Below are 21,773 nucleotides of genomic sequence, written 5' to 3' on the forward strand. Positions count from 1 at the left end.
TTCCTAGTTGTCATAGGAACACAAATTGCTGGGCAAAAAACGACCAGGGTCAATCTAGTTTGCTGTCTACCATCCTGTTGTCGCATGGTGCAATTTGGTGACCAATCATAACAGTCACGCCAATGAAGAACGTTGAAAGTCGGAGGTTATCCAGTCAGACCTGCTGGAAAATGTCTGCGTGTGCGGATCGGTGAGGCTATAGTTGGGCTCAGCTGTATGTCTAGGGTGACAGCTGGTGTGGCATGGCTGGCCATGGGACTTGCTGATCAAGATTTAACACCTTTAGATGAGGAGTCGGTGAGAAAGTAAACTCCGAGGGTGGAGAGAGGGGAGGGGAGGAATCTTATCAATTCCGACACAACAGATTTTTGTACAAAAGCTCTATGGTAGTTAATGATCCTACCCATTATATTCAACAAAACGATATACGGTATATGGAAATAGAGTGGTATTAAGGCAGCAGATCATCCATGATTTTATTGAACGGGGATACAGGCTCAAGGGAGTGCATAGCTTAACTTTGCTCCTATTTATCTTTTCTTTACATTTGATCATTATTACCAATGAAAGGAAGTGAAGATTTTACAGAACTTAATCTCCCCATTATCTTTGTGTTGGTGGCACGGTAGCACAGTGATTAATACTGTTGCTTCACAGCTCCAGGGTTCCAGGTTCGAGTCTCGGCTTGGGTCACTGTATGTGTGGAGCCTGCATGTTCTTCCCGTGTCTGCATGGGTTTCCTCCGGGTGCTCCGGTTTCCTCCCACAGTCCAAAGATGTGCAGGTTAGGTGGATTGGCCATGCTAAATTGCCCTTCGTGTCCCAAAAAAATGGTTAGGTGGTGTTCGGATGGTGGTGTGGGCTTAAGCAGAGTGCTCTTTCCAAGGGCCGGTGTAGACTCGATGGGCCGAATGGTCTCCTTGTGCACTGTAAATTCTATGATTCTATAAGCAATGTAAATTTTGTTGTGGGGTGAGAAGGCAATGCGTTCACCGTGAGCCTGACATGGGAAATCTATTATAACATGCAATATGAAAATCAGTAGCCATGGTCGAACTTTGCCATGACCGGTGGGACCTGGCATCTGTTCCCATTGCATCTGTTACACGCCGTGGATAGGAAACAGATGCAACTTGTGAAAGACTGAAGTAGTACCATACTTGTCCGCAAAGTGTTTTCTGCTAAATATTTCACATTTCCTGGTCATTGGTACAATGCAATTAAGTAAAAGACTGCTTATACTGATTGCAATTGGAAACGGTCTGAATTATTGGGTTTATTTTGGTAGTCAGCACTGATTGTGAAGATTAGCAATTTTGAGATATTGAGACTGTAGTGTTCTCATGCATATATTTCCTGTTCTTTAAGTTGCAACGTAATTGTGCTAAGTAAACTGAAGAGTTGTGGTGTTCTTTTGTGTTGCTGCAAAGCAAGGCTTGAGCACATAATCGCGGCTCATACTCACCCCAGTGCAGTGCTAGGTTCTGTATCTCCTTCCATTTCATCTGGGCCACGAGGCTGCAAAATACTGCCGATTCTGGATAAACTCAGTAGGACTGGCAGCATCTGCTGAGGGAAACAGATTTCTGATCTAAATGATCCTTCTACAGAACTGGAGCAAGGTAGAGAATTATATAGTTGGAAAGGGAACGGAGGAGGTGGGGCAGAATAGAAGACCAGGAATAGGGCGGGAAAAGGAGATGTGGACAAATGTATCATGGACATAAGACAAAGTGTTCACGCTGCCATTAGGGGATGCAGAGTGTTAATAGTGGCCAAAGGTAGAATGTGTTAATGGGAGCAACCGAGCAGCCAGTGACGGGTGGCCATGTGGGGGAGGGGTGCGGTTTTGTTGGGGGAAGGCCAGGGAGCTGAAAAATAATGGTGAGCACACTACAAAATGGGGGGAGGGGTGGTTTAAGACAGAGGGGAAGGTTTACTGGCTAAAGTTGTTGAATTCAGTGTTGAGTCCAGAAGGCTGTAATGTGTCTAATCAGAAGATGAGGTGTTGATCTTCCAGTTTGCGTTGAACTTCGCTGCAGTATTGCAGCAGGCCAAGGATGAATATGTGGCCATGAGAGCAAGATGCTGAGTTGAAATTGCAAGAGACAGAAAGGTTGGGGCCATGCTTGCGATCGCAAAACGGTCACCCAGCCTGCACTGAGTCTCCCCAATGTAGAGGAGACCACATTGGGGGTAGAAAATACAGTGGACCAAATTGAAGGAGGTGCAAGTGAAATGCTGCTTCACCTGAAAGGAATGTTTGGATCCTTAGGACCCAATGTTTGAGGCGACGAGAGGTAAAGGGGCAGGCAATGTACCTTTGCGATTGCAGGGAAGGTAGTGTGGAAGGGGGATGAAGGGAAGAGTGGACCACTGTGTCACAGAGGGAGTGGTCCCTGTGGAATGCTGAAAGTGGGGGTAAAGGGAAGATGGGTTTAGTGGTGGCACCTGCTGGAGTTGATGGAAATGATGGAGGATGATCCTTTGAATTCAGAGGCTGGTGGGATGAATAGTGAAGACAAGAGGGACCCTGTCATGGTTCTGGGGGGAGGGGAACCCCTGAGGGCAGAGGTGCTGGGGTGCCTGTTAACCTTATTGACTTATTATAGATGCGTGTTCTGCAGAGGAAGAGAGGTATTCTCAGTGTAACAAGCAGGACACTCACCTCTGATTCAGAAGGTTGTGGAGCCCAGCTTCACTCTTAGACCCTTGAGAACAAAATCCAGGCTCACCCTCCTGGTACCACATTGAGATAGTGTTGCACTGCTGGAGTCATAGAGTCGTACAGAGCAGAAAAGGCCCTTCGGCCATTGAGTCTACACTGACAATAACTACCCCAAATCCATCGGTTTCTTCTCACAAGTCCCGAAAGACATGCTTGTTAGGTGAATTGGACATTCTGAATTCTCCCTCCGTGTACCCGAACAGGGCCTGGAGTGGGGCGACTAGAGGATTTACACAGTAACTTCATTGAAGTGTTAACGTAAGCCGACTTGTGACACTAATAAAGATTATTATTATCTTGCGTTAATCCCACTTCTCAGCACATCCCATATCCTTGAATGTGATGGTGTTTCGAGTGCTCATCCAAGTGCTTTTTAAAGTTCCAGTAAGAAGTCTTACAACACCAGGTTAAAGTCCAACAGGTTTGTTTCAAATCACTAGCTTTTGGAGTGCAGCTCCTTCCTCAGGTCAATGAAGAGATGGGTTCCAGAAACATTTATATCGACAAAGTCAAAGATGCAATACGATACTTTGAATGCGAGCATTAGTAGGTAACTAAGTCTTTACAGAGCCAGGGAGTGAATTGATCCTCTTCAGTTAATTTCTTTTTCTCAAATCTCCTCAGAAGCTCCTGCCCCGCCCCTAAATCTATGCCTCCTTGTGATTGACCCCTCAACCATAGGCAACAGCTGCTTCCTATTTACCTTGTCCAAATCCCTCATAATCTTATGTACCTCAATTTCTCTCCCCCCCCCCCCCCCCCCCGCCCCCCCGCGACTTCTCCGCTGTAAAGAAAACAATCTGAGACTATCCAGTTTCTCCTTATAGCTCAGATGTTCCATCCCAGGAAACATCCTGAACCCCCTCCAGTGCAATCATCTCCTTCCGATAGTGAGACCAGAACTGCTGTGGCCTAACCAACGTTCTGTACAGCTCCAACATAACCTCGCTCTTATATTCTGTGCCACGACTGATAAAGGCAAGTGGCCTTCTTATTCTTGTTCACCTGCTCTGCTGCCTTCAGGGATCTGTGAACAAGTACTCCAAGATCCATCTGTTCCTCTGGACTTCCTACTGTCCTGCCATTCGTTATACTTTGTTGTCCTGCTTCTTCTTCCAAAGTGCATCACCTTGCACTTATCAGAGGTAAATACCATCAGCCACTGCTCTCCCATCTGACCAACCATCTATATCTTTCTGTAACCTACGACCCTCTTCTTCACTGTTAACAATCCTACCAATCTTGGTGTTGTATGCAAACATACTTAGCATTCCCCCACATTCTCGTCGATAACAAACAATTTAAATTAGTTAAAATCTGGAATTTAAACACATTATTAGTGATATTGAAACTATCATGCAACGTTATAAAATAAAATATCACCTATCTACATTAGGGAAGGATATCAGCTATCCTAACCTGCTCTGGCCACTTGACGCCCCACAACCATCAGAAATGGCTCTGCAAATTATATCAAGCCACGAAAAGTCAAAAAGGAATAAAATCTCACCCAGACATCACCCATCTATTGGGGCAGCACAGTGGTTAGCACGGCTGCCTCACAGCTCCAGGGTCCCAGGTTCAATTCCGGTCTCGCGTGACTGTGTGGCGTTTGCACGTTCTCCCCGTGTCTGCGTGGGTTTCCTCCGGGTGCTCCGGTTTCCTCCTACAGTCTAAGGATGAGCAGGTTAGGTGGATTGGCTATGCTAAATTGTCCTTTAGTTTCCAAAAGGTTAGGTGGAGGCGTAGGGTGCTCTTTCCAAGGGTCGGTGCAGACCCGATGGGCCGAATGGCCTCCTGCACTCTGAATTCTATGATTCTAATAAGGGACCCAGCACTGCTCCAGCTGGACACCGGCCTCCAGTTACTCAACCAGCCTTCTACCACCACCCTTTGTGTGGTATTACTATGCCAGTTTCAGATCCATCTCGGCAAGTTTCCTTGAATTCCATGTGTTTCACCCTTCTCAATGGAGGCATCATCCTTCAGATAAGGCATAAACAAAGGCCCCATCTGCCCTCTCGCGGATGTAAAAGGCTTCCATGGAACTGATTCAGGGAGTTCTCTCTCCCCAGTGTCTTGGCCAGTATTTACACCTCAACCAACATCACAAAAAACAGATTTTCACATTGCTCTTTGTGGGCTGCTGCCTTTCCTACATTACAACAGTGACTACACTTCAAAAAGCACTTAATTGTCTGTAAAGCGCTTTGGGACAATTGAGGTTAGAAAAGGCACTATTATTAATGCAAGTTCTTCTTTTAATAACCTCCAGAGTAGAGTACCTGGCTTTAGATTGAATGTTTATGGAAAGCCTTTTTTCCACCGATTTGAAACTCAACCTTGACCTTTGTTTAATCTCATGTGTATTTGCGCCTCCCTGAGATTTAGCAGTTTGAGGGAAGAGATGCCCAACAGGAAACAGATGCAATCCAGCACCTATTTCGATGCAATAGTAAAAAAAACCTTTGCTAAAATTTGTCCGGAACTATCTTCCTTTGAATTGTGCTTTGCTTATCCAAACATCCTTCGGTGCATTTTCTTTTCTGACCAACTGGTGTTTGTAGTAATAGTTTTGTAAGGTTACTCCAATATGTTTGTTTTAACAGTTTTCGAAATGGAGCACACGAGTGCAAAGGTTTTCCAGGAGACAGTTTGTCATCTCCAACCTCCCTGCTACCGCAGCACTCGCCCCCCCCCCCCCCCCCCCCCTCCCACCTCTCCCACCCCCTCACCCCCTCCCACCCCCTCCAAGGCAGCTGCAATTGGATGACCAGTTTTAAATAAAAGCTTTTTTTTAACGAACTCTGGGATGTCTGGGGCCTGGGGTATTTTTAATAATGACTTAATCTTGCTAGGGATTTAACATTGTGTTGATTTATTGCATTACTTTGGCCTCTGTTCTCTCAGACACTGGTTACAAAGTCCTTAATTGGTTTTGTCTGCCTTCAGAGCACTTCAGTCTAATTATTATTGGGGCTGTAACTACAGTACTGTAATGTTTTAAAACTTTTTTGAGAGGAAAAAAAAAGTTTTATTGTTGCTGAGGTATGGAGGAATGATCAGATTATGATGTGTGACTATTTACTCACTGACATTAAAGTAAATGTAGTGTTTGAGAAATTAATATCGTACAAGGTTATAGAAACTTAGAAGATTTACATTTGAAAGCATTGATGTGTTATTATTAACACCATTTTTGGTTTGGAGAGTACCATTAAGTTACTTGGACCATAAAGGAGAGTCACCTCTGCCTTTTAAATGACCATGAGAGTACTGCATCGGGGAACTTTTTCTTAATGAGATGGATTAACAAATCAAGTTAGATCTCACAGAGTTTAGATTTCACATACATCCATAATCATGGCTACAATCCACCGTTTATTCTGCAAAAGCACAGGGCAGCACAGTGATTAGCACTGCTGCCTCACTGCTCTAGGACCCTGGGGTCAATTCCAGTCTTGGATGACAAGAGAGTTTGCGTGTTCTCCCCGTGTCTGCGTGGGCTTCCTCTGGGTGTTCCGGTTTCCTCCCACAGTCCAAAGATATGCAGGTTAGGTGGATTGGCCATGATAAATTTCCCCTTGGTGTAACAGGTTAAGTGGGTTTACTGGGGTACGGGGATAGGGTGGCGGCATGGTCTTAAGTTTAAATAGGGTGCTCTTTCCAAGGGCCAGTGCAGACTCGATGGACCGAATGGCCTCCTTCTGCACTGTAAATTCTATGATTCTATGAATCACTTCCTCTGAACAATGGAAGATAAGATCGCATGTTGCATTTGAAATTGCTTCTCTTTTTTCGCATCACTGGCTATCTTGAGATGGTGCTGGCTGGCCATTTTGTTCAGTAAGTGCTTGTGACTCTAACTGGCTACCACACCGCGAGACTAAATCTTAGGTTTCCCTTCTGTGAGGGGAATGAGTCAAACAGTTGAGGTTTTGCAATAATTTGCCAGAATTTGTGATCTTATCACCAGTTGCTGGTCCACAAATTGCCACATATCATGCCAGGTTCACACTTTGGCATGGGCCCTTTGGTAACCATGATCACCGCATTGCCAATATTAGATGGGTGTGCGATTCCTTCTTTGGTTGAATAGCCTGACAAACTTTGCAATCATTATGTTGCCAGTACTAGGCTGAAGTGTGATTCCTCCTATAGAGGAATAGTTAGGTTTTCAGATAAGAGTATGGCAGGGATCAGAAAGCAGCTGGTGAATTATAACCAGTCAGGTCTTTGAGGTTGTCTTTAAACTGTGTTTGGGGCGGGGTTGGGGGGGGGGGGTGGGGGACACAATGTTGGGGTGTAAAACTATCAGCAAGTAATCGGCTTCTTGTTCTACAATCTTACCTGAACATTCCTTACCCAAATGGGTGGTGTGTGGGACTGGCGGCCAGTTTTACACATCACATCAAAGTTGGAAGTCAACTCTTGTGTCCTTTGCAGAGGTGAGAAGAATTGTACAGCACAAATGGGGGCCATTTGAACCTTGTACCTGGACCAGAACTTTCAAAGAACTATCCAATTAATCGCACTCCTCCCCTGATTTCTCCATCCTTTTTTTCTTTAAGTATTTTTCCAATTTCCTTTTGAGAGTATTTTTGAAAGCTGGAGGTGTTGGTGATTTTTTAAAAATCGTGTTGAGTAGCAAATTCCAAAAGAGGATTGGTTATATATGCAAGAGGAAAAGAGCTGCTTCCACCGTCCTTTCAGGTAGTGCATCCCAGATCATCAGAAGTCTCTGCATAACGTGTCCTTCTCATCCCACCTCTGGTTCTTTTACCAATGATCTTAAATCTGTGGGGTTTGGTTCCTGACTCAAATGCCAGTGGAAACAGTTTCACCTCATTTATTCCATCCAAACCTCCCATGATTTTGAACACCTCTATTAAATCTCCTTATTGTTCTCCTTAGAATAGTGAACATTCCCAGCTTCTTGTTCTAGTTAATCTTCTCCACACCCTTTCCAATGCGTCGACATCCTTTCTAATGTGTGGTGCCGAGTCTTGATCACAATACTCCAGCTGAGACCCATCCAGTGATTTATAAAGATTGGATGGATGTGATTCTTTTCTACTTTGATTTGCCTCACCTCTGTGGAATATCAGGAAACTTGCACCACCAATGGATGGATTTTTATGACTGAAGGGGCTAATTAAAAGTGGCCACCTCTAAGCCGTGTGCAGAGATGGCAATTGCTGTGTTTACTGAGGTAGGTTAAAATCACTATACTCCCAGATGACCAGAGGCTGCTTTCCTCTTTGAGAGTAGAGAGCTGACTGGTGGTGATTTAACCTGAGGGTCACCATATCTCAGGCGAGGGGCAAGGTTGAGAAAACAGGGCCTTCATAAATAACCTCAACTGGTACCAGAATTTAACTCGAGCTGTTGGCCTTGCTCCACATCACAAACCAGCTCTCCAGCCACTGAGCTAAATGGAGGCTACATGTGACAGGAACAGCAGCACAGCAAAAACTTCATGACTTTATTTTAAACTTAAGAGTACCCAATTCTCTTGACTTTTTTTAAAACTTAGAGTACCCAATTCTCTTTTTCCAATTAAGGGGCAATTTAGCGTGGTCAATCTACCTATCCTGCACATCTCTGGGTCGTAGGAGTGAGACCCACGCAGACGCGGGGAGAATGTGCAAACTCCACACGTGAGGCAGCAGTGCTAACCACTGCATTACCGTGCTGCCCAAAACTGCATGACTTGAGGGCAGAAAGGAGCACTGGGTAATAACTGAATGCCCATTTCACAAATCCATCATGACGCATAACGATCTCTATTCAATGCATATGTTAACTTGAAACTTGAGGTTGCTTCAAGTACCGACAGATCAGTGTGATGTTCCTTGTTACCTGCTAGAAACCAGGTTCTTTTAATCATAGAAGTAGTCTTTGAAGAAAAGTCATATGGACTCAAAACATTAACTCTGTTTCTCTACCCAGATGCTGCCGACCTGCTGAGCTTTTTCCAACATTTTCTGTTTTTATTTTAGATTTCCAGCATCATTTTGCTTTTATTTTATTCTAATCATAGCTAACTCTGGAGTAGAGTTGTATTGATGTTGTATTGACTTGTTGCAAATTTATTGTGCCGAACTTGTGCTAGTGTGAATTTAAGGCCAACGATTCCTCCCTCTCTCTTTCCTTTCCCTTATGCCCGTCCCCTCTCCCTCCATTCATCTCTCCCCCAGCAACCTCTGCCTCGCTGTCTCTGTGTTTCTCTCTCTCGCTCTCTCTTTCTACCCGCTCCACTTCCCCTCAGAAAATAGTGTTTCTTAGGTCTCTGTAGGTTCCAGTGTTCTTTTAAATCCTGTTCAAGAGCAAATTCCTAAAGGAGATTGGTTATATATGTAAAAGGAGAAACATTGGTCGGCCTGTGTGGAAGGAGTGAAGAGGGACTGGGGCTAATTGGATAACTCTTTCCAAGAACACAATGGGCTGAATGGCCTTCTGTGCTGTAAGCGTCTGTGGCTTTCTGGGGGAGATGTGTGGGTCGGATCAGCTGTCTGGGTCTACATCGCCCCACTGTTTTCATTCCCCACTGACCCCCCCCCCCCACAATGAAAATGGAAATTGATGTATAATGAGCCTGAAATCCCTCAAGACCTGACTCCCAAGGTCAGGAGTACCCCAAAACTGGGTGTTGTTTATCCTTCCCTCCGCTCCCCACGCCACCATCACAAGTCAAGGGTGATCCTGTTGATTATCATAGAATTTATAGTGCAGGAGGCCATTCGGCCCATCGAGTCTGCACCGGCTCCTGGAAAGAGCACCCTACCCAAGGCCAACACCTCCACTCTATCCCCACAACCCAGCAACCTCACCCAACACTAAGGGCAATTTTGGACACCAAGGGCAATTTATCATGGCCAATCCACCTAACCTGCACATCTTTGGACTGTGGGAGGAAACCGGAGCACCCGGAGGAAACACACGCACACACGGGGAGGATGTGCAGACTCCATACAGACAGTGACCCAAGCTGAAATCGAACCTGGGACCCTGGAGCTGTGAAGCAATTGCGCTATCCACAATGCTACCGTGCTGCCCGTTGAGTTGGCAATGTATTGCTTGCCCTCGATGTTGGGCAACTTAACAACGAGAGGGATAGTGCAAATGCAGGCAAATGGGGTTAGCCTAGATGGGCTCTTTGGTTGGCATGGACCAGTTTGGGCCGAGGGACCTGTCTCCGTGCCGTAGATCCTATGAATCTGTGAACAGCAGCTCAGAGTGGGGAGCTCAGGATTCACCATAGATTTTAAGTAGCTCGGTGTTTCTCGGGGAAAGTGAGGGGGACGGGCGTGCACACAAAAGAAAACCTACACGTTATGGGGGTGGAGGCTGGAAGAGAGGTCGCTGCGGTCAAAGCAGCTTTTGTAGCAGCATGTTTATACAGGGCGCTAACCCGGAGTGCAGCAGATGTTGGCTGAAGCATGAGAAAGGGGCGTCACTGAACTGGCTGTTTGAAGGTCTCTCCGCTGCCGGGGGGAGGGAGAGAGGGAACCTGGACAGCTCTTTCCATCAGCTTTGAAGGGTGCATGTCTGCTTACCCAGCCTGCCATGTGTGTGTGTGTGTGGAGGGAGAGCCGGTGTCAGGCAGCAGCAGCAGCTTTCGCTGGCGCGCAATGTTCGTACCTGGGGCGGGCGCGGGGGGGCCCGCTCTGTGATTGAAACACTTTCGTCCGGAGAACGATGACAGCTTTTCCCCTCCAGTGGAAACTCTGCCTGAGCGGGGCTCGTTCGGCTGGAAGTTTTTCGCCCGCGATGAGCGTGTGTTAAAGAGCTCCCTGAGTGTGGAAGTAAAAAAAAAAACCCCACACACACCAAAGCAGCAGCAGTACTTGTTCTGAAACGTTTGCACTGATTGTCTTAAAGTTGGCTGCAGTGGGGAAAGATTTGCTCTCACTTGCTTTGCTGCGGACTGTGCTCCAGAATCACACAGAAAGATTGCAGACCTCGAGTCTTTTAACATGAGGGGGAAGCCAATCCTCAAATATATACAGAAGGACTAATAGCTGCGTTATATTTAACAAACAAAAACAATTGCTATTTTGATGTGGCTTTTTGTCTTCAGCAGAGAATGTGGTTTCCTTAAAAAAAAACTGACTTGATTTTATCTGATCGTTTTCCTTCATCGCAGACGTTTGGGTTGAAGACACTGCATTAACACACTGCTGGAACTTGTCTTGTGCACGGAGAGTGATTTTCTTTCGTTACTGTGAATTGTTTTGCTTGCAAGTGGTTTGAGCATAATCACTGAGACATCAGCCAGAACTATTGTGCTCAGCTGAAACATTCCTTCCTTTGAAAAGTTCCTGGTGATGGAGATCAGATGAAATTACAGTGCCCTCTGTACATGCCTTCTTGCTGCTAAAAAAAAATTGAGGTGGGCGGGAGGGAGAGGACCAAAAGAAGGGGGGGGGGGGGGTTTGAAAGAGAAAAAACTGCCACAGGATTCCTGACTGAAAGACCTTCTGAACTTAACTGGCCTGAGAGGAGTTTATGCACTTTATTTACAGAATTGAGTTTCTCTGCTGCACCCGATTACAGTCAGGTAAAATTAAACAGTCATCGGTGCACTGGACTTTAAAATAAAATCACCTTCAACTCCAGCCTTGATGCACAACATTTCTATTTTTTTATCAACTGCAGATAAACACTTTGCAATAAAAAAAGAGCAGTGCACAAGTGTTTTAACTGGGAATCTCATGTTTATTGTTAAATTGATTATATTTGGCTACCTTTAAAATTGTGAAAGGATTTTTTTTGCAAAACTTGGAGCAGTTGCATAATGCTGTAACAAAATAAACCACCAAGATGGGAAAACCACTTAGTCGGCCTGACTGCTTGCGTCAAAATCCAGCCTGTGTTGGGATGACTGAGGAGGAGGACATTAATGTAGAAGATTGCTACGTTCCCCAAAGATCCATCTATGACACTGTGAGACTGAACGAACAGATAGACTCGGGCTCAAAGGGCAGCCTGACATCGAGACATTTGACAGAGCGCTACCTACCGTACAGCCAGAGGACACTGGAATGTGCCACCTTCACTGGCAATGGGGCACTATCGGTTCCCGGTGCCCTTGAGCTGAGAACTAGGGAGAGCAACAAACTGGATGAGAAAATGATCTTCGACGCCCTGAAACTTAACAGCGATGCTGTTCGGTCAGCCGGTCCTCCTAAGGTGAAAGCTGTGGTGGAAAGGAAGGAGAACAGGCGATCCTGGAGAACGTTTGTTCCGCCCTTTGCTGACTACCCCAGCAGAGCAGAGGCTTCACCTTCTGATAGTGCGGAGGTGGCCACATTGTCCACTTGGAGCCGGGGCAAGGGGACCACTGGTTCCCTCACTTCAGACGAAGACTCTGGGTTGTCCAGTCCATCCACAAGTAAAGGGCAAAGGTACCAGTTGGCAAATGGTGATAAAACCCGATATAGGAGCTTATCCTCAGCAGATGGAGTACATTTAGCAAGGGACAATGAAGCCAAGAAAATAGGGTCTAACTCTGACAAAGAGCAAATGTTATCGCAAGCTCCCAAAAGTGTGCCCTCCATTACAAAGAGTGAAGACTATGTAGTCTCTTCAACTGAAGAGGCAGAGCTTATTACGGCCTTGGAGTTTGTTTCCGAATGTGATGCAAGAGGAGACTGTATTTTTGAACAAAATGCAAAAACAGTGGAATACAATGAGAGAAATTGCGTTGACAGACAAACCCTCGATGGCAGCTCCAACTTCACATCGACACCAGAAGAGATAATGTCCAAGTTCTTGGGGATACAACAGGTAGAATTGGAAGAAGAGGAAGGAAAGGAGAATGCATCCATACAAGAAGCCTGTTACTGGGATACGGTGGTTGAAAGTCAGTCTGAAACACTGTCAGAATGTGACCATATGCAGGCTCTGGTGGAACCAGATGCCCTATTATCTGTTCCTGAGGAAATGACTCCTGCTATTGAAAGCTTGAACTCTGAGAGCAAGGGTTACTATGAGAACACTCCAGTGATGGACGAGGTGTGTGACTGTAGGATGTTACCAGTGATAGAGCCTGAAGCGAACAGCAATGGAGTATTCACTGATAAGGTAAACCAAATATTTGTGTGACGAATAGGGTGTGTTCGCATACAAGGCCCTGGGAAAGGATTTCTGATGACACTTCCTGAAGTCCCGTCATTTTGTTTTATTTCAGCACTGCCGGGTAACCGGTTTCTTAGCAACCTTTTAGAATATTAAATTTCAATGTGGTCGAATTAGATTGGGTGAGCAATGTGGCTTTGTAAGCTGGAGGCAGCTTGTGACATGACTGATAGTTTCCAGCTGTTTGTTGTGTGGTTATTAACCAGCTGGTGTCTGTTACTCGTCCTGTCCTGGTGTACCTTTACACTAACATATTTCACTTAACAGAAACTGGGGATTGTGGTGGCATGTCTCCTCCCCACAGCATCATTTATATCAGTATAATCATCACTTCTCAAACCTCACTGGCTAAAGGTCTTCATGATTTTGTGGCATTTGCAGTTTGGGGAAAATGCCACGATTTGAGCTTATGCTTTTTTTTTTACAAAAAGGGCCTTTTAATCTTTTTGTCTGTGCATCAGAAATGGAACCGGAGGGTTATGTCATCAGAGTACAATGCAATTTAGTCACTCTTAGCTTTCAGAGTAATGAAGAACTTGGCAGACGTTCCAAGGTAAAAAGAAATGACAGACACAGATTGATTATGGGGCTGGGTTTCACTTGAGCTATTGTGCCGTGCCACAGGTTTTCACTGAGTTCGTTAAATTGATTGATTTTTAGTACCAAGACCGTAAAAGAACTTTCACTGCCAACCCTCACGTTGCTGACAGTGTTTGATGCTTTTGGTAAATATGCAAAACAGGGACAGAGTGTTATCACCTGGTCCCCACCCCCACCCATCCAGCATAATCACGACCTAAATGATACAGAAAAGCAAACATCTTGCACAGTTTTCTTTCAGTAATGAACCCGAGTGAGTAAAGTTCTGACCCTGCTCTGCAGCAATCCTCCTTTAATTTGTGAATACTCTGTCAAAGCACACTGTGATCAGGAAATGCTCAGAATCTTTGCAACTTCAATATTAGCAGCATGTGTAGTACAATTACTATTGACGATATCTAATGGTGTTGCTGACTGATAAATTAAGTCTCCCCATTAACTCCCCGTGTTCACTTCATGCTTTTCGTTCTGTTTGTCTCGAGTTCCTTCCTCTGCTCACTTTTCTCCTCTCCCACTTTTTCTCACTCTCTTTCTCTCCTCTCATTCTTTTTTTCACTCATATTTTCTTTCTGTTTCATGCTTCTCGCTTTCACTCACTATTTTACCGGCACTGCCATCTCTATCCCTGACATCTCGCTAATCTATAGTCTCCCGTTGCTCCATCTCCTGGCTCCTATATATCTTGCATTCTTTATAATTCACTCATGTTGCTTTGGTCTATTCAGTATGCATGCTGTTAAAACTCTAGACGTGCACCAGAATTGCAGCGTGTTGGAGGTGAATTGGCAGCTCGGTGAAAGAGAGTCAGGATCATTTCTTGGAGCTAGGGTGGGGTGAAGGACAAAGCCTTCGGATGGAGCTTCAGCCAAGATCTCTGCTAAGGGGGTGCCGTGGGTTGCATTTGAGTAGGGATGCTACACACCATGAGACTGGTGCTGGGATTCTATGGAGTCTGGAAGAAATGCAGACAGTAGGACTTGAGGCTGGAATCAAGTGAAGCTTCTATGACTGGGAAGGCTGCAAGGTTAGAGCTAGAGGGCACTCAAACCTGCTGCAAAAGAATCCTGCCCTCTGGCTAAATTGGCAATCTCAAGTGATGCAGTCTTATCCCCTTACCCGCTGACAGCAATGTTAAGCATCACGAACGCTTGGATGGATTTTGCATCTTAATGCTCATTATGAAGTCCCTTGAAAGTACTCATCGCATTTGAGGTGGCAGTAGGGTGAGACAAATGATGTGTATTTCCTGTACAGCTGGCAGTAATCAAACTGAAGTGGCCGCAATGTGGCTCACCACCAGCATCCCATGAAATAAGACATTAAAAAAAATTACATATAATGTGTTTTATACAATATTTTAAAGGAGGTCATATCTTCAGTCCTAACTAGTAGCAAATCAGACAAATGGACTTCAGAGCTATTTCAGAAAAAAGTAATTTAAACTTCCTTCTCTGTCTTTTATGTGGGAGATGGTGGACATCTCGCAGTGATCATGAGAAAGGAATATCCCAGAATATGGAGAAGGAGGTCACTTGCCCATCGCGCCTGTGCCTCTGAAGAGCTACCCCATTACCGGCCCTTTCTTTCCTGTTCTTTTCCTGTAGCCCTGTGAATCCTCTCTTTCAAGCATTTACCCAATTTACTTTTGGGAGTTACCAATTAAATCCGTTTCCACTACACCTTCAGGTAGCGCATTTCAGATCATAGCTATTCGGGTTTTAAAAAAAATTCTCCTCATCTTAGATGCCAAAGAAGTTGTTTTGTACTCGAAACGTTAACTCTGGGTGCGATCATACTGCCTCGTCGCTTCTGACTCGGGACGCAACGAGGCTGTTAAATCTCGCAAGAGGCCTCTCACGAGATTTGCAGGCTTGTGACGCCTCACAAGATTTAACAAGATCTCGCGAGATGCCGTGATTTGATCCCGCCCTCACCTGGCAGGATCCAAATTTGCATATTTAAGTGAGCAGTTAGTCTCACTTAAATACGTCTGCGTCGGAATCTCCCAAGGCCCCGGATTAAACGCCCGGGCCTGGCTGGCGGGCACTGCCAGGGTGCCAGGCTGGCAAGCCAAGGTGCCCAGGTGGCAGGTTGCCCATGTCCGGGATCCCGCCCACTGTTTGTCTCCCCACAGGTGCTGTGACCTGCTGAGATTTTTTCCATCACTTTCTGTTTTTATTTCACATTTCCAGCTTCAATTTGCGTTTGCTTTACTTGTCTCGTCTTTTTGCCCTCCAATTACTTTAAATCTGTGTCATTGTTTACCCATCTTGCCAGTGAGGAGCTGAAGTCCCCTCCTCTATCTGCCAGAGTAAAGCCAGTGCTGTGTTCAATTTTTTTAAACCCTGAGATGAGATTGTTGCAGGGCCTATATTTGTTGTAATTCAGGCTGGAATTGAGATGTCCTTGTGTTTGTGCATTCTCTCTCTGGAAGCAGGCATGTTGTCAGATGTGGGTGAACAGGATACTTTGTTCAACTCCGTGACTTAGTGCCAACTAAAGAACCAGATGCAGTCACTGAGGATGCAGTTCATTCTGTAGCTACTGATCTCATACCAGTGCCTTCAATATCCATCTGCAGATGGCTGTATGCTATTTGTGTTGCCTGGCTGCAGTTCGATAAAGAAAGGGTTACCCTGCTTCCAGCCATTCATACATTGAGACTAAGGACAGGAGCAACTGCAATGGGGCAAACATTCCATGCGGTGCCAAACCCAAGGGGTGCTCTGCCAATCTCTTCCACAGCTTTCAACTAAGAGTTGGCATTTCCGTAGCACCTTTAATTCAGTAGAGACATCCCAAGGGGGCATTAAAAGCGATAACCAAGAGTTTGGTCAAATAGTAAGCTTTCGAGAGCTTGGAGAGATTAACGGAAAGGATTCCTGAGTTGAGGTTCTAGGCAGTTGAAAGCACAGCCATCAAGATTGGAACGATGAAAATCAGGCGTGAGAGAGAAACCAGAATTGAAGAAGCTCGGAGATTGTTTTCCTTGTTCATGGGACATGGGTGTCACTGGTAAGGCCAACATTTATTGCCCATCTTTGCTTGCCCTTGAGAACATGATGGTGAACTTGAACCATTACACAGTCTGTGTGGCGTAGGTATAATCATACTGCTATTAGGAGTTCCAGTGACAAGGAAGGAATGACGATATAGTTCCAAGTTCTGCTTTTATCATCATCAAGCTTGTTGAGTATTGTTGGAGCTGCACACATCCAAGCAACTGGAGAGTATGCCATCATATTCCTGACTTGTGCCTTGTAGATAAGCAGACAGGTTTTGGAGTCAGGAGATATGTTACTTGCCACAGAATTCCCAACCTGTGACCTGAACTTGTAGCCACAGTATTTATATGGCTGGTCCACTTAACTGAACATCGGTGAGCAGGCTATGTGCCTCTTATAGCACTGTCAACGAAACCTTCCATCACCTTGCTGATGATTGAGGGGGGATTGATGGGCCAGTAATTGGCCAGTTTAGATTTGTCTCTTTTTGTGGACTGGCCATAATAGGGGAAATTTTCCACCCGTTGCTGTATAATGGAGGGCTGTAGGACTGGAGGAAATGACAAAATAGAGAGGGGTGAGGCAAGGAAGAAATTTGAACGCAGGTGAGAATTGTTAATTTGAGGCATTGCCAGATAATGGGCGGGATTTTCCACCCCCACGCCGAAGTGGCCGCGCCGTCGTGAACGCCGTCGATGTTCACGACGGCGCGGATCGGCTCCGGTCCCGACCGATTCAGGCCCTGACAATGGGCCAGTATCGGGGCTGCGTCATCTACCCGCGCCAGGCCTTGTCGCCCGCGTAAAAGCGGCGCCGCAAAGATGACGTGACCGGCGCCGCATAAAGGACGTCATCCGCGCATGCGCGGGTTGGCCGGCGCCAACCCGCGCATGCGTGGTTGCCGTCCTGTCCAAATCCGCCCCGCAAGAAGATGGGGGGACGGATCTTGCGGGGCCGCGGAAGGAAGGAGGTCCTCCTTCAGAGAGGACGGCCCAACGATCGGTAGGCACCGATCGCGAGCCACCCCACATTCCAGGTGAAGCCCGGTGCAGGATCCCCCCTCGCCCCCCCACAGGCCGCCCCCCCCCAGCGTTCACGCACCGCCCACGACTGCAGCGACCAGGTGTGGACGGCGCCGGGGGGAACCCGCCGTTTTGGCCTGGCCGCTCGGCCCATCCGGGCCTCAGAATAGCGGGGGTGCCGGAGAATCGCCATTTTGGGTATCTCTGGCGATTCTCCGGCCTGCGGCCCGCGAAACTCGACCGGGCTGTTCCCGCCGCTTGGGAGAATCGCGGGAAGGCGTTGGACCGGCGTCCCCGGAAATTTCGGCGACCCAGGCGATTCTCCCAACCGGCGCGAGAGTGAGAATCACGCCCAATTTATTTAAAACATTAATTTAAGCGAGCTGTTAGATTCCATAAAAAGAACTGGTAGATACTTAAAATTGATCAGGCAGTTGGTGTTTCCTCTGCATTAGATTCAGATGTAGGACGACGTAGACACGATTTCTGCTGCACTGTATCGTTTGATTAAATTGCTGGTAGTGTCTAAAATCTGCAGGTTGAAATTAATGAAGTTCATCTTGCCAATCGTATAAAAGCGGTAGTTGTGATAAAATAATGAATTTTCATATTTGGCAAGCCAAACGCCCCTTTTAAAAAATGGTATTGCACGACATAAAGGATTAAAGTCTAGCTTCGCTCACAGAAATTTTATCGCAGATTGCATTGCCACAGCTATTATAACATTTGTTAGGTTTGCCTGAGAATTATGTCAAATGGAGATGCCTGCGGATGAAGTTGGTCAAGCTGTTCAATTCAAATACAAACATTTTGTGAGATTGAGAGTATTTGTTAATTTTTATATTAGTTATTTGAACCTGCTTTATCTTGGTTCATTTTCGGACACTGTTTATTAACCTGTGTGGGGACCCTATCTAAAGCCTTCAAAGAGAGAGAGCTTCATTGGAGAGTGCCAATAAAGCATCTTTATTTTACGAATATTACATACAATCTAGTTCGCCACAGCAGTTCAAATTATTTATCCTTTACTACAGGCAGAGATGACTAAGCTTGGCTACTGCTGTGGAAAGAATGCATGTTATTATCCGGCTACTGTATATTTGTTCTTTCGCAATTTAATTAATTTCTTCATCAGTTAAAATCAAAATCTAGTCATTCTTGTTATTGTGCCACACTGTGAAACTGTGAAGAAGCACGTGATAAGAATGAACTGCTGAAGTACATCATATTTATAGCACAGAAACAGGCCACCCTGCCCAACTGGTCTCTGCCGGTGTTTATGTGTCACTCGAGCTTCCTCCATACTTCACCTCACCTTATCGGCATCTCCCTCTGTTTCTTTCTCCCCGTTGTCCTTATTCACGTTCCCCTGAAATGCATCTTTTCTCTTCACTGCGACCCTTCCATCTGGTAGCAAGTACCACATTCTAACCAAGTAAATTCAGTATCAAGCTCCATTCAATGATGGTTTGTGCAGTTTGCTTAGATACCCAAGCAACTGTGAACTTTATTTGGGATGTGGGGACAAAGGGTTAACCTCGGGGAATAGTATCAAAAATAGTATCTGAAGTAACTTAAGAGTGAAGATGCGCAGCAGTGATGTAATCTGGAAAAATAGTTTATGATCTGTTAATGATAACAAACTGCCTTTTGCAAAGTCAAACCATCTTTTCTGTTGGTCACATACTCGCCACATGGATTTTGTTTTTGATCAGCAGCCTGGAATCATTGAGGACCTAAACTGCTAGACAAGTTGTCTCAGGCAGGCATTGGCTTTGATTTTCAAGAGGTCATTTGGTTGAATTCCACAGTAAGGCCTTTAAAGAAGATGAACATTTGTGGAATTAATTGTAAATTAACCAGTTGGATTGAAAATAGTTTTGACATTAGAAAGTAGTGAGGGCCATTGATTAATGGAGACAGGAACAAATCTGTTCTGTGTTTCCTGCTGTATAGCGTATTCATAAATAATATGAGTGACTAATTATAAATTTGCCGAGAATGAACCGCATGGCCATGTGAGTCATAAAAAGATCAGCTCATTTCTCCAGATCTTTTGAATGCCTGGACTGTGTTGTACTGGATTACAATAGGGCTAAATATAAGGTAATCCATGTTCCACCAACAAAGGTGGGAAAAGGAAAGGAATTTGAATCTGCCTGAAGCTGTTCTCCACAAGGTTAAACTATTAATGGTTAAATTTGGTTGTACATTGTGTGGGTTACTAATTAACTGCATTTAGCTGCAATGTGACTTACTCAATCTTCAAATGAGACATTTGCAAAGTCCTGCAGATTCTGGAAAGCTGAAACCAAAAGAGAAAATGCTGGAACTACTCAGCAGATCAAGCACTGGGGCAAGAGAAATGTTTCTGGTCAATGAACTTCCCTCGGTCTTGGAAAAAGTTAGAAATGTAACAGGTTTGGAGAAAATGCAGAGAGGGAGGGGGGGGGGGGGGGCGGTTAAAAGTGGAGGTCTGAAAAGTTGGAAGGCAGGAGAGATCAAATGATAGTGCAAGACAAAAGCGGGTGTCAAAAGGACAAGTACAGAAATAAAATATATCTAGAGGAGGTGTAATGACAAAAAGTGGGCCATTAGCTCCTGCTCTCCAAAAATAAAATAGAAGTTGTTGTTATGATCCAAAATGCACTCCATGTCCAAGTGCAGCAAGACCTGGACAATATCCAGGCTTGGGCCAACAAGTGGCAAGTAACATTTGCTCAACACAAGTGCCAGACAATGACCATCTCCAAGAAGAGAGAATCTAATCATTGTCCCTTAACATTGCCATCGCTGACATTACCACCACCACCCCATGACATTACCCATTATCACATCCAGAGAGTTCCCATTTCTGTGATGTAAAGACTCTATGGCCGGGATTCTCCTTTCCGGGGACTAAGTCCTCACGTTGGCTGGAAAACCGGCGCCAACGACTCCGGCTTCAATGGCCCCCCAAGGTGAGGTATTGTCACCTGTCTAGGGGGCTAGGTGGACGCCGGAGGGGTTGGCGCTGCTTCACCACTGATGCACAGCGGTAGCAGCATGTCCCATCTACAAGATGCACTGCAGGAACTCACCGTGGTCTGTTAGACAGCACCTTCCAAACCCATGACCGCTACCATGTAGAAAGATGAGGCTAGCAGACACCACCTGGGAACAGTACCACCTGGAAGTTCCCCCCCAAGCCACTCAGCATCCTGACTTGGAAATATATCACTGTTCCTTCACTGTCGCTGGATCAAAATCCTGAAACTCCCTCCCAAACAGCACTATGGGTGTACCTACACCATATGGACTGCAGCGGTTCAAGAAGGCAGCTCACCACCACCTTCTCAAGGGCAACTAGGGATGGGCAATAAATGCTGGCCTAGCCAGCGACGTCCTCATCCCATGAATGAATAGGAATAAAATAGTTGGAATGGATGTTGAATCTGAAAGGCGATGAATTACCTCGTCAAAAGCTGAGCTGCTGTTCCTTGAGCTTTTATTGAGCTTTATTAGAATGGCGCAGGAATGGGCGACTCAATGGTGCAGTGGTTAGCACTGCTGACTCACGGCGCTGAGGACCTGGGTTTGATCCGGGCCCCGTGTCACTGTCTGTGTGGAATTTGCACATTCTCCCTGTGTCTGCGTGGGTCTCACCCCCACAACTCAAAGATGTGCAGGGTTGTTGGATTGGACATGCTAAATTGTCCCTTAATTGAAAAATAATATTGGGTACTCTAAATTTAATTAAAAAAAGAATGGTGCAGGAAGCAGAGGTCTAGGAGGTTGGTGTGGAAGTGGGACAGAGGATTAACATAACAAATGAATTATTGACAAGGTAATAGAGCTCTTGTTATAATGGGAGATTTGCTAGACCGAGCTTGTCTTGATGAAGGGGGCAAATATTGAAAAGATTTCATCTTCCAGATCCTTCAAATGGAGGGGATGGCCCAATTTTTTAAAATTACTTTTTCTGAGTTACCAAGCCAGGGCTCAGAGTGTGACAGGGACGAACCCCTAATCCAGCTCCTCGCCTGCTCCAAAAAACAATTCAAATTCAAATTGAATCCAATTCATGGTCCCCACAAGAAAGACATACTAGATCTGAGCCAAACAGCCGAGCAGATACTACGCTTGATCTTAGCCAAAAGGCCGAGACCTGATGATGGCCCAGTTGACTATTATGTATCTAGTGCAGCCTTTAGCATCGCGAGCCTGCATGAACACCATTTGAATGCTCTTCAAGTAGGAATAGCAATGAAAATTCCTCTCACCACTTCCACCTGTA

At 45.6% G+C, this 21,773-nt stretch overlaps 1 protein-coding gene, 1 long non-coding RNA gene and 1 other non-coding gene across 22 annotated transcripts in view; 1 reads left to right on the forward strand and 2 right to left on the reverse strand.

The window, feature by feature from the left end:
• The window catches only part of LOC140410377 (uncharacterized), a 43,865-nt gene extending 42,304 nt beyond the window's left edge, over nt 1-1,561 (reverse strand). The window contains exon 1 of the long non-coding RNA XR_011940634.1: nt 1,465-1,561. This is a non-coding gene — a long non-coding RNA (uncharacterized lncRNA). The remainder of the gene's footprint in view (nt 1-1,464) is intronic.
• The window catches only part of dst (dystonin), a 779,292-nt gene that overhangs the window by 614,031 nt on the left and 143,488 nt on the right, over nt 1-21,773 (forward strand). The window lies entirely within an intron of this gene.
• Nucleotides 21,451-21,649, reverse strand: LOC140415707 (U2 spliceosomal RNA). The gene has a single exon (XR_011944626.1). It is a non-coding gene; the product is annotated as a U2 spliceosomal RNA (small nuclear RNA).

The sequence above is a fragment of the Scyliorhinus torazame genome, chromosome 4 (assembly GCF_047496885.1).
Source record: "Scyliorhinus torazame isolate Kashiwa2021f chromosome 4, sScyTor2.1, whole genome shotgun sequence".
NCBI classification, from domain to species: domain Eukaryota; kingdom Metazoa; phylum Chordata; class Chondrichthyes; order Carcharhiniformes; family Scyliorhinidae; genus Scyliorhinus; species Scyliorhinus torazame.